The sequence below is a fragment of the Paramisgurnus dabryanus genome, chromosome 13 (genome assembly GCF_030506205.2).
Source record: "Paramisgurnus dabryanus chromosome 13, PD_genome_1.1, whole genome shotgun sequence".
Taxonomy (NCBI): Eukaryota; Metazoa; Chordata; class Actinopteri; order Cypriniformes; family Cobitidae; genus Paramisgurnus; species Paramisgurnus dabryanus.
Window position 1 is genome coordinate 38,372,840 of NC_133349.1, and position 13,140 is coordinate 38,385,979.

General features: G+C 35.0%; 1 long non-coding RNA gene and 4 other non-coding genes across 5 annotated transcripts; all 5 read right to left on the reverse strand.

Moving 5' to 3' along the window:
- Positions 1 to 1,133: 1,133 nt before the first annotated feature.
- On the reverse strand, positions 1,134 to 1,298 carry LOC135742625 (U1 spliceosomal RNA). The gene has a single exon (XR_010530044.1). It is a non-coding gene; the product is annotated as a U1 spliceosomal RNA (small nuclear RNA).
- Positions 1,299 to 2,081: 783 nt separating this feature from the next.
- On the reverse strand, positions 2,082 to 2,272 carry LOC135742636 (U2 spliceosomal RNA). Its single transcript, XR_010530055.1, has one exon. It is a non-coding gene; the product is annotated as a U2 spliceosomal RNA (small nuclear RNA).
- Positions 2,273 to 5,645: 3,373 nt separating this feature from the next.
- On the reverse strand, positions 5,646 to 9,589 carry LOC135741723 (uncharacterized). The gene is made up of 3 exons (XR_010529570.2): positions 9,486 to 9,589; positions 7,349 to 7,425; positions 5,646 to 5,887 (listed from the first exon to the last, which is right to left on the reverse strand). It is a non-coding gene; the product is annotated as an uncharacterized lncRNA (long non-coding RNA).
- LOC135742624 (U1 spliceosomal RNA) lies at positions 8,938 to 9,102 on the reverse strand. Its single transcript, XR_010530043.1, has one exon. It is a non-coding gene; the product is annotated as a U1 spliceosomal RNA (small nuclear RNA).
- A 3,342-nt stretch (positions 9,590 to 12,931) lies between the features above and the next one.
- On the reverse strand, positions 12,932 to 13,122 carry LOC135742635 (U2 spliceosomal RNA). Its single transcript, XR_010530054.1, has one exon. It is a non-coding gene; the product is annotated as a U2 spliceosomal RNA (small nuclear RNA).
- Positions 13,123 to 13,140: the final 18 nt, after the last annotated feature.

Below are 13,140 nucleotides of genomic sequence, written 5' to 3' on the forward strand. Positions count from 1 at the left end.
AAATATTTTGCAAAGTGATGGTTAGCACACGGTTGATGGTACCTAATAAATTCCATCATATTTTTTTTATTCCTACTATGGAAGTCAATGGTGACTATCTGCTGTGGGTTTACCATCATTCCTCAAAATACCTTCTTTTGTGTTACTCAGAAAAAAACTAATCCTCGTGTTGTTGTAAGCCTGTATGCATGAGTAAATGATGACAGAATTATCATCATAAATTGAAATATCCCTTTAAACTGTATTTCCCCCCCTTAAACCTAAACTTATTTTCTTACACCAAGTCATTTAGGTAATCAAGAAAATACTTTACCCGTTGTCTTTGTGAGTTAAACAAATACAGCTACGCTTCCAGGTCTGTCGACGTTGCTGTGGTTTTTCGACAGCTGTAGTATGAAGGGTAGCGAATGAATGAATACATTGCAAAAAATCATTTCTTACTTGTTATTTCGAACTGTTTTCACTGTACAAATATCTAGAAAGTCTTAAAATAAGATGCATTTTTTGATGAGCAAAATGCCCTAAGAAAATAAGCCTAGCCTTTAGGGAGAAAAAAAACTCAAAATTTAAGCGAATTTGGGCTTAAAACAAGCAAATAAATCTGCCAAAGGGGTAAGAAACAAATCTAGATATAAACACTTAATTCAAGAAAAATTGTCGTAGCCCATTGGCAGATTTGTTGGCTTGTTTAATGTACATGGATGTACAATATTTCAATTTGTCTTGTATTTATTAGCATTTTGTATTGCCCAACGCTGTCTATGTTGTTTAACTGTTGTCATTTTCTTATAAAAGCCTTTATAATTTATTAGTTTGGATGATTGCCATTCCCGAGAACCTCTTATATTGGAAGGAAAAGAATCATCTAAGCATTATTTTGTTGACTGTCTCTTAGACATGTAGCTGTTTGATTGTGGTTCTATTTAATGGCTAGTCTATTCTTTTGGAATGGTCAAACGTCTATTAGATTTTCACTCACAGCCCAAATTAAGCCTTGTTTTAGCCTAGACACATATTCGCTGTCTATTAGAAATTATGTAGTCGTTAAATAGCCGCTTTTTTGATGACTAATGTATTCTTGGGCCGTGGTTAGACGTCTCTTGGACAAAAGAATCTATTTTTAACACAAAGGTCAGGGGAGAGCGCGAACGCAGTCCCCCACTATCAGAAATTTTGCAGTCGAGATTCCCACATTTGGGGAATTCGCAAAGGGTCAGCACAACCGGAGTGCAATGGCTGAGCCTCGCCCTGGGTGAACCACCTTCATGATCATGGTGTCTCCCCTGCCAGGTAAGTATGAGCGACACCCTTTGAGGCCAGACGGCCGCATCTTCCTGTGACCGATCACATCGACGGCGCCCCCGAAGGCCATCCGACTAACATTTCATTACTGTGTGTGACCAGGTGGAAAGCGCACGAAGCCACGTCTGAGACCAAACATTCTTCGAGATCTACCCTATTTTTATTCCGTTTCCAGCCCGGTTGAACCGTGTAGAGTGAAATATGTGAAACAATTTAAATCAAATGGATTTAAATTGCGCATTCAAATATATGGTTTCGTTATTACAAAGTAACTTTACGTGGAATAGAAACAAATAAATGTACAGAGCAATCAAGAAACAACGAAAGCATAGCAATTTTAGAACGTGGATAAATAAAAACACAGGGCTCAATGACTTACCCGTTGTCGTTGTGAGTTAAACAAGTACAGCTATGCCTCCAGGTCTGTCGACGTTGCTGTGGTTTTTCGACAGCTGTAGTATGAAGGGTAGTGAAAAAAAAGTTTTCAGGTGTTTTTAACATTCCAATCGGCCTCTTTCGCTTTTGTTGCACCTTCAGCTGTGTCGAGGATGTTTAATTCGTCCTCGGATCACCACCACAAACTTGTAAAGAAAATAATTTAATACATTACAAAAACATTTCTTTATCAGCGTGTTCATTTCCACGCAAGCTTTTCGTTAAACCAATAAAGCCAACGAAAACACAGCAATTTTAAAACACACGGATTAGAAAAAACACCGTCATTCACGCACAGAAGAAGCTAATTCTTTTTTTATACTTGACTTATTTGTCCCCGAGAAGGGGAGCGCACCATTCATGGAAACACTGCAATACCATGTTGATGCATGGAGTGGAAGGAGCAAGCTCCGCTTCCATTTCCGAAGGTCAAAAATCCATTTAACATATAGTCCCCGGATAGGAGACGTATCAGACATTAAACTGATAAGAACAGATACTACACTTGATCTTAGCCAAAAGGCCGAGAAGCGATACCGGAATAGACGCAGCCAAAGGGGGAGCCGGCGAAGGCGCTGGCTTTTGGGGTGGAGGCTAGCGGGCATTTAACTCTATACGTTCTCATTGTATAACCCAGAGGTAGAACGTTGAGCTAGCAGATCAGAAGTTCATGTTTTCTAAACCCATGCAGAAAACACACACACAAACTGTTGGGAAAAAGCAGTCATCGCTTAACCAAACAGAAACATGAAGTAAAGCTTCAGTTAATTTGCTTGCAGCTTGCAGATCCAATACGTCGATCGTAAAGGTAATGCCGGTAGATCGCACATACCTTAACTGTGTATGCTGCTCCACGCCTCCACGAGCTTCGGGAAACAGAGCGCAAAATTGTCATTATGGTCTTGGATTAACTGTGAAACATGCTTTGCCTTTCTTCTCAAATGTGTTTTCATAAATCTTACGCTGTCCGCTGCAGCTCAGTCGTCTAACTTCTGAAATTTACCAGGATGCGCATTTTTTCCTTGATGCAGGAACTGATCCACGCTCATGAGAGAGAGAGAGAGAATTTAGAATTTTCAAAAAACCTTTATTACAAATTAAAACATTTTCATAACCTCAAGTAAGAAAAAACAAAGGGGAAAAAAATATATATATATAGTAACGGAAATAACAAAAAATAAGCCAACATAGGAGCAAAGACCAAATCATCTTCAATAACCAGACACAGAGCTCCTCCATAATACCAAATCAATTCAAAAGAAAGAAGATCATTCATTGCTTTTAAGTATCTAAAACCAATAAGGATTCTAGATTTAACTTATTTTAAAAACTGCTAATATATCATGGCTTCCAGGTCTGTCAACGTTGCTGTGGTTTTTCGACAGCTGTAATATGAAGGGTAGAGTGAAAAAAAATGTTTAAGTGTTTTGAACATCCCAATCTGTTCGTTTACTTAGTATTTTATTCATGTTTTCGAGTTAAAAATAATTCTTAAATCAAGATACATTTACTTAATAAGCAAAGTGGCTTAGAATTTAAGTCTTGTTTACTGAAATAAATTCTAAAATGTAATAGATTAAGGCTTAAAACAAGTAAAAATATCTGCCAGTGGGGTAAGAAAAATAAACCTAAATTGAGTTTATTATTGAATTAAGTTGAAACTAGAATTAAGTTTATTTTTCTTACCCCGCTGGCAGATATTTTTTACTTGTTTTAAATATAAACCTGTTGATTTTTATAATTTATTTCAATTATTACAAAGTATACGATCTGATTTTTTAATCGCGGTGTTTGTTTTATTCCTCGTTTCTTTTCCGTGCATTTGCTTTATTTATTTATTTTTGCTTGTTGCATTTAAATGCACGTTTGATTTGTTGCCACATTATTCTGTGTTAATGTATTTTTTAACATGTTTATAAACAAAAAGTGCGTTATTATAATTAATTATATGGCTGTGAATTCCCAGCAAACACAAAACGCTTTTATAACAATTTTCTATTACAATACATAATATCTTAAGCCACTTTGCTTACCAAGTAAATGTATCTCCATTTAAGAATTGTCAGATATTCACAAGAAAACAAGACAAAAACAGTAAGTAAGATATTCATTTACTTTTTTCTTTCAAACATGAATTTACAGACGGCTGGAAATTTTTAATAAAATAACTAGACATACCTATTCGGGTCTGCTCCCGTTTGCTGTGATGACGGGGGACTTAGTCCAAAGCACATTTTGAGGAATACTTACACATTTTACTTCTTATTTCTTTGAAATTAATTATTATTTATTTTTAATTACAAAGTATGCGATCTGATTTTTTTAATCGCGGTGTGTGTTTTATTCCTCGTTTCTTTAACTCACACAACATTCTACCAAAAAACAGCAGATCATTTTCTACTAGATAACTCCATACACTATGGATTAAAAATGTCCCGACTGCGAACCTGATAAAACCCAGGTAAAAAGCAAATACAAATAAACCATTTTGATTTAGCAAAAGTTTACAAATAAATGCACTCCCTGCACACAACAAGCACGTCTAGTTACCATTCATTTTTTGCGTGATTTAAGTTTCGTCGCATACATTTTGGAAGGCACACGATAAAAACAAAATAAGGCTTTTAATGTATGCAGACTTCATTCTCCGTTGAGGGCTTATCAATCATAATAAACGCTGTTAACTCTTCTCATTGAATGGTCTAAATCCAATGCTGGTAAAGAAATCAAATGTGCATTTCAACGCAACAAGCAAGCCGTAAAGCAATGGATGCAGGCAAACAAACGAGGAATAGCACATACACCACGATTAGATCATCGGGTCTCATACTTTGGAATTAATAAGAAATAATTATTCAGTCTAAAGAAATAAGAAGTAAAATGTCTAAGTATTTCTCCAAATGCGCAGACTCATTACAATAAACGGGAGCAGACACGAATAGTTATGTATGTCTCGTTATTTTATTTAAAATTGACAGCTGTCTAACATATGATATATTTTGATAATACGAAATGCTAAAAAAATAATATAACACCAATCGACAATATATGTTATTGTTATTTTTACAAGTAAATTCATGTGTAGGAGAAAACAAAGCAGCTGTCAGTCCATACTATATTGAGTGGCCATCGTAGTGGTGCAACCTGAACGATGTTTTCCCTACTTCCGGTCAAAGGCGCCATTTTGTGAAATAGGCATATAGGTGACGCTGGAGCACGCGGCCATTGTCTCTGTTCAACAAAGCAAGTGTATATATACACATACGCATATTTTTCCTCAATCAATCACCGAATACAAGGTGCAATTCGATGCCAACTGGCCCTTCTCTCTGGTTTCATGTTTGTAAGGTAAATTAAGGGGGAAATTACGATAGCATTTCAGCCAAACATTCATTCGTGCCACGCTGCTTTTCTTTGAACGAAAAAAAAACCCCTCTGCTCCCCCTACACAATTTCTTCTCCTGTTATTTTATGCTTAAAACAAGCAAATAAATCTGCCTACAGGGTAAGAAAAAATTTGTGAACTTTTCCCATAAACACTTAATTCAAGAAAAATTGTCCCACCCCACTGGCCATTTTTTATCCACAATACACATTCGATGTCTGCACGCACCATTGTCTTTGTTCAACGCAAACAATTCTGTTGCGTTTTTCTTTGAACGAAGTGCTCCGCCTAGATAATTTGACCCATATTCATCATGGGTTTGTTTCTCGTTTTTTCTTTGAGAACAATCTATATAGCGCTTTCCACAATCGTTTTGGTGTTAGCTTTACGTAAAATAGAAACACAGAAAAGTACTGAGCGATGGAGAAACCACGAAGCGGAACTTATTATGGACCACGGATTGGCAAACAAACTGGCAACCACGCACAAAAGAAGCAAACTCTGGTTTTAAACTCACCTTATTTGTCCCCGGAAAACGCCAGAGTCGATGCACGGAGTGGACGGAGCAAGCCTCGCTTCCATAGCCGAAGGTCAAAAATCCATTTAAACGTGTAGTCCCCGGTGTCCACTCGATCTTACCCAAAAAGCCGAGAAGCTATACCGCAATGGCATCCGGAGAAGGCGCTGGCTGTCGGGATGGAGGTTAGCGGGTCAGAGGTCCGGCACTGAAGGTCTGCGTTCATTACTCACCGTGTGCATTTCACTCTATACTTGTAAAAAAACCATACAAATACATACAGAAACAGTTATCACTCATACAAAAAGAAACACGAAGGTAAAGCTTCAGTTAATTTGCTCGCTGAATGCTTTTTGCATGCACATACAAAACTGAACAAAACTGATATTCTGAACAAAATAGGCCCCAAAATTGAGGAACACCAGTTGTTTAGTTAAACTGATTGAATAGCACTTTGCTTCCTATTTGTTAAATATGAAATGAGACAATAAATTACAAATTACATTTCAATGCCTGCAGCGTGTTCATGTCCACACCACAAATAAAACCGTGTGACCCTTTTTTTTTTTTGGTTAAAAGTTTGAAAGTTTCGAACCTACGCAACACTCTAAAGACAAATGCTCCTAAATAGTAACAAATAAGGGTTCTTCAGCTTGTAACCATAGCAGAACCCGTTTTTTTGGTACTATATAGAACCTTTTTATACGGTTCTATAAAGAATCTTGCCTTGAAAAGTGCTCACCTCAGTGGTGCTATAAAGAACGATTAATTTATCAGCTGTCAGGAGTGACATTTTTGTTATTTATCCACTTTCTAATGTATAGCACTTGATAAGGATTAACAGTTTAAAAACAGAAATGCAAGACATCAGAAAATACATTTATTTTTTACTTTCATAACATGAGAGGTGTCATACAATAACAAATATGTGCTTTAAAATCACATTCCTAAGATAAAAATAGATATATGGATCATTACACAAATCACTACTCAAAGGAAATATGTTAAATAACTGCTTCAATATTTATTAACAATAACATTTGGCCAAGGCAGTCCTTGTAAATAGACATATAAATAGACAAATAAAATCATGACATATATGCCATAGAGCCTGAGATAGAGAAAAATAATAAGGAATTCTGCTTTTACTACCATCTCAGAAATACTGCCAGAATTGGAGGTTTTATCTCAAGACAGGACTTAGAGAAACTTGTTCATGCTTTCATCACCAGCAGGGCCGATTATTGCAATGGACAATGGATTAAAAAAAGTACTGTTACTTGTTTAAAAACCACTTCATGGCTACGGGCCGAAATACATGACAGATATGCTAATCGAATATGAAACCGATTACTCGGATCAATAGGATCAGGTCATTTAGAAAAAACAAGGGTTCACTCAAAACAAGGTGCATAAGCATTTAGTTATTATCAGCTTTCAGAAGAGATCAGATGTGCTTCAACAGTAGACACTTTTAAATCTAGATTAAAAACACATCAGTTTAACTTTGCATTTACTGAATGATTTAAAACAGTACGAATAAAACAGTACAAAAGAATAAAACAGTATGAACCTTACCTGTTATAAAGGGAATGAAGCTTACGGTATGGTGCTTACCTGCAGAAATAAATAAAGTACAATAAGAACACACAGAACTTCAATTTTCAAAATTATTTTAACAATAAATGATGATTATTTTACTGGTTTACCTGTTTGCGATTACCACAGAATCCCGTCACCTGGCTGCGGTCTTCATTTGGTGAACGGTTCTTCACTCATAATTGACCTATACAAGAAATAGAGAAGAATAATAAGCAATTCTGCTTTTACATGTAGATGTGTGCCCCAAGAACACAGACACACCGGCTCCAAAAAGTTTAAACAGTACACATTTCTGTTATTTTAATGTGGCAAATGTGTCAGCTTTAAAAGAAGCATACATTACCTTTTAAAGAGGATGCGCACTGCGTGAAATACCTTTACTCCCAGCATAAGCAAGCAATTTTCAAAATGCTTTTAAAAGTAATGGTGATTATTTTACTTGTTTAACTGTTTGTGATTACCATGGAATCATGTCACCATCATTTTTAAGCTTGTAAAGCAAATAATGAAATATTGACTTAGTAGGAAAAAATATTTTGGAAGTATCGTGATAAATGATGAAGAAAATATTTTGCAAAGTGATGGTTAGCACACGGTTGATGGTACCTAATAAATTCCATCATATTTTTTTTATTCCTACTATGGAAGTCAATGGTGACTATCTGCTGTGGGTTTACCATCATTCCTCAAAATACCTTCTTTTGTGTTACTCAGAAAAAAACTAATCCTCGTGTTGTTGTAAGCCTGTATGCATGAGTAAATGATGACAGAATTATCATCATAAATTGAAATATCCCTTTAAACTGTATTTCCCCCCCCTTAAACCTAAACTTATTTTCTTACAGCAAGTCATTTAGGTAATCAAGAAAATACTTTACCCGTTGTCTTTGTGAGTTAAACAAATACAGCTACGCTTCCAGGTCTGTCGACGTTGCTGTGGTTTTTCGACAGCTGTAGTATGAAGGGTAGCGAATGAATGAATACATTGCAAAAATCATTTCTTACTTGTTATTTCGAACTGTTTTCACTGTACAAATATCTAGAAAGTCTTAAAATAAGATGCATTTTTTGATGAGCAAAATGCCCTAAGAAAATAAGCCTAGCCTTTAGGGAGAAAAAAACTCAAAATTTAAGCGAATTTGGGCTTAAAACAAGCAAATAACTCTGCCAAAGGGGTAAGAAACAAATCTAGATATAAACACTTAATTCAAGAAAAATTGTCGTAGCCCATTGGCAGATTTGTTGGCTTGTTTAATGTACATGGATGTACAATATTTCAATTTGTCTTGTATTTATTAGCATTTTGTATTGCCCAACGCTGTCTATGTTGTTTAACTGTTGTCATTTTCTTCTAAAAGCCTTTATAATTTATTAGTTTGGATGATTGCCATTCCCGAGAACCTCTTATATTGGAAGGAAAAGAATCATCTAAGCATTATTTTGTTGACTGTCTCTTAGACATGTAGCCGTTTGATTGTGGTTCTATTGAATGGCTAGTCTATTCTTTTGGAATGGTCAAACGTCTATTAGATTTTCACTGACAGCCCAAATTAAGCCTTGTTTTAGCCTAGACACATATTCGCTGTCTATTAGAAATTATGTAGTCGTTAAATAGCCGCTTTTTTGATGACTAATGTATTCTTGGGCCGTGGTTAGACGTCTCTTGGACAAAAGAATCTATTTTTAACACAAAGGTCAGGGGAGAGCGCGAACGCAGTCCCCCACTATCAGAAATTTTGCAGTCGAGATTCCCACATTTGGGGAATTCGCAAAGGGTCAGCACAACCGGAGTGCAATGGCTGAGCCTCGCCCTGGGTGAACCACCTTCATGATCATGGTGTCTCCCCTGCCAGGTAAGTATGAGCGACACCCTTTGAGGCCAGACGGCCGCATCTTCCTGTGACCGATCACATCGACGGCGCCCCCGAAGGCCATCCGACTAACATTTCATTACTGTGTGTGACCAGGTGGAAAGCGCACGAAGCCACGTCTGAGACCAAACATTCTTCGAGATCTACCCTATTTTTATTCCGTTTCCAGCCCGGTTGAACCGTGTAGAGTGAAATATGTGAAACAATTTAAATCAAATGGATTTAAATTGCGCATTCAAATATATGGTTTCGTTATTACAAAGTAACTTTACGTGGAATAGAAACAAATAAATGTACAGAGCAATCAAGAAACAACGAAAGCATAGCAATTTTAGAACGTGGATAAATAAAAACACAGGGCTCAATGACTTACCCGTTGTCGTTGTGAGTTAAACAAGTACAGCTATGCCTCCAGGTCTGTCGACGTTGCTGTGGTTTTTCGACAGCTGTAGTATGAAGGGTAGTGAAAAAAAGTTTTCAGGTGTTTTTAACATTCCAATCGGCCTCTTTCGCTTTTGTTGCACCTTCAACTGTGTCGAGGATGTTTAATTCGTCCTCGGATCACCACCACAAACTTGTAAAGAAAATAATTAAATACATTACAAAAACATTTCTTTATCACCCTGGTGAAAAACAAATATACTTTATTGTATTTCAAGTATATTTAACTTTGCAATAGTACATTACAAATATACTTATAAAGGAATGTACTTTCTTTAAACATATTTAAAGTATGCTTACAACATATTTGCGCGTATTTTTTACAATTAAACTTTTAACATACTTCAAAATAATTATACTTTAGTATATTTTCTAAAAGTATACTTTAGAAAAATATACTTAAAGTTAAAGTTTTGTGCAATTTTTAAAGTATACTAAATTTAAACTTATTTTAAAATGTATTTTAGGTATACTTTATCGGTATGCTTAAAGTTATCATTATAATAATGCACTGACAGTATATTTCTAAAATACATTATTTAGTATTCTTTAGAAACAGTATATTTTAAGTACATTTTGAAAGTATATGGGGTGTACAAATGTATATTATTTCATGGAGAAATAACGTGGGCTTAAAATTACGAGAGAGCAGTATGTTCAGTTACATTTTATATTGTAGATGTATACATTTGTAATATACTATTAACATAATAAGGTACAATTTAACTTCACTATAGTCAAGCATTAGATAAACCAATTAACTGTGTTTTACCACAAAATAACCATGGTTTTGCTAATAATAATCAATACACCAAAAAAAAAACATGGTTACTAAACTTTTACCACAAAAAAACATTCATTTTCGTAAGGGGAATATGAGTGTTTGTTTTTTTGTAGTTTTTGAGTCAATTGCATACAGCTTTTAGCTGTACACATTAATTAACTTAAACAGTTTTCGTAAATGCATTTCAGAGAAAAGTGAATTCTGAGATTTGAATAATGCATCTGACGTGTGTGTGATGACGTCACGACGCACGTATTTTGATTTTTACCAGTCGTTCAAGACAGACGGATTCAGTCCCAAGGTACGTTAAAATATCTTAAAATTAATTATATTTGATTATCGTTTGACCATTCTGAAGTTTATCAGTAGACTATCATATTTCGAATGCGAAATGTTGTCAATAACGCGGTGTCTAACTCGCTATATTAGTGATAAACTGCTGTGTAGCTTAGCTTAGCTTATAGCTAAATGTTAAAGGTTTGAAAGATAGCACTGTTAGCCTGTTATATCGAATTAGTACACCAGATTGTTTTGTTAAATATATGTATTGGTGTGTATGTATATGTTAATGAAAAAAGGTAGCGTCAGAAAAAGAAAATCTGTTTTTTAATGTAGCGTGAAAGTTAACCATTTATTGACTGTTTCGAGGTTGTAAGGCTTTTACCTAACTGTATTTAGTATTAATGATGCTGCATTCTTTCCTCAGAAGCTAAAGTTTTTCAAAGACATTTGTAGGGAGGACTTTGCCAAGTCATTTTAAACCCTTAAGATATAATAATTCATTCGTAGTAGTAAATCAAGCTTCAGTTTAGATAACGTTATATACATATTGAGGCGGTTTCCCGGACAGGGATTAGACTACTCCTAGACTAAAATAAATGTAAGAGCTGTCCAAACTGAAAACAACTTGCACTGACATATCTTAAAATACATCAATGCCCTTTGTTTTGCCTCAAAATGCACACAGGTAATGTTTTTATTAAGGCATGTTTTTTGAAACTATTTCAAAATATATTTAGTATATTTCTTAATTAAACTAAGGCCTAGTCCTGTTTTAAGCTAATGCCTTTCCAGGAAACCACCCAAATGTCTGCTTGTTGCATTTTCTTTCTGACAAGTTTTACATTTAAATTTAATACAATAAAATCTTTCTTTAGGAGCTGAAGTATTTTATGTAAGGAGGATTTTGCAGCCCATAGAGGCAAGTCATTATAATGAAAACTCTTAGGGGTGGTTTCCCGGACAGGGATTAGCTTTATCCAGGACTAGACCTTAGTTTAATTAGGATAGTTTTAACAAACATGCCTTACTAAAAACATTACTTATGTGCATTACGATGTAAAACAAAGGGCACTGATGTATTTAAAGATATGTCAGAGCAAGTTGTTTTCAGTTTGGACAGCTCTTACATTTATTTTAGTCTAGGACTAGTCTAATTCCTGTCTGGGAAACCGCCCCTTAATATATATGATGACATTTAAGTCAAGCTCTAGTTTAGGTAAAAATATATCTGCTATACAATCTCTGCCAGTAAACTATAGATTTAATACAGCAAGTCTTAAATGAATGTAATGTTTTAACATTAAACACTTTTTAATTGAGCTTATTGTCTCTCTTTTTCAGATTTCCTAAGGCTGAACCAAAACCTGCCAGACTAAAGTTGATTTGGGAGAGAAAGACGTTGTAAACTCAATCATCTTGACATTCTTCAATGAGTAATTGTTCAATTTTTAGGCAAATACTGTACACTTTGAATGCTGTGAATAAAACTATATTTTAAATATATTTAAAATGAATTGTTTTTGACTGTTTTAATCAGCTTTTATTTACTTGAAAAAAATTATTTTGGTTATGTTACCAGCTAAAGTAATCTATTCCCAAAATAGCACTCTAAGTTAACTAATTATTAACGCACTTGAAGTATACTCATTACTAATCTAGCTGCAGGTATGTAAAAGTATACAAAATGTAATGTACTTGGCATATTCATTTTTCACCAGGGCAGTTTTTAGAATTTTGGATTGGCCAAAAATATATAGAATGTACGCAAACAGTCTATTTAAGGTATACTGATTGTATGTTTGCAAGACACTCATAATACATGTATAATGTACTCCTAACATAAATAAAACACACTCTAAATCCACTTATCAAGCATGAATTTAGCACAAAAACAGTCATGTACTTAAATTGTACTAAATACACTTAAAGTTGTTCCACTTTAGCACACAAAAGTACACTAAATACACTTAAAGTTGTACTTTGTTACAATTAATACACAACTAAAATATATTAAGTACAAAATTAGTTGTTCCAAAATAGCACTCTTTAAATAAACTAATCAATAGCACACTTTAAGTATACTGGTCATTAGTGTGACTGCAAGTATACTTAAGTATATCAAAATTAAATATATTTAGCATACTATTTTTTCACCAGGGCAGCGTGTTCATTTCCACGCAAGCTTTTCGTTAAACCAATAAAGCCAACGAAAACACAGCAATTTTAAAACACACGGATTAGAAAAAACACCGTCATTCACGCACAGAAGAAGCAAATTCTTTTTTTATACTTGACTTATTTGTCCCCGAGAAGGGGAGCGCACCATTCATGGAAACACTGCAATACCATGTTGATGCATGGAGTGGAAGGAGCAAGCTCCGCTTCCATTTCCGAAGGTCAAAAATCCATTTAACATATAGTCCCCGGATAGGAGACGTATCAGACATTAAACTGATAAGAACAGATACTACACTTGATCTTAGCCAAAAGGCCGAGAAGCGATACCGGAATAGACGCAGCC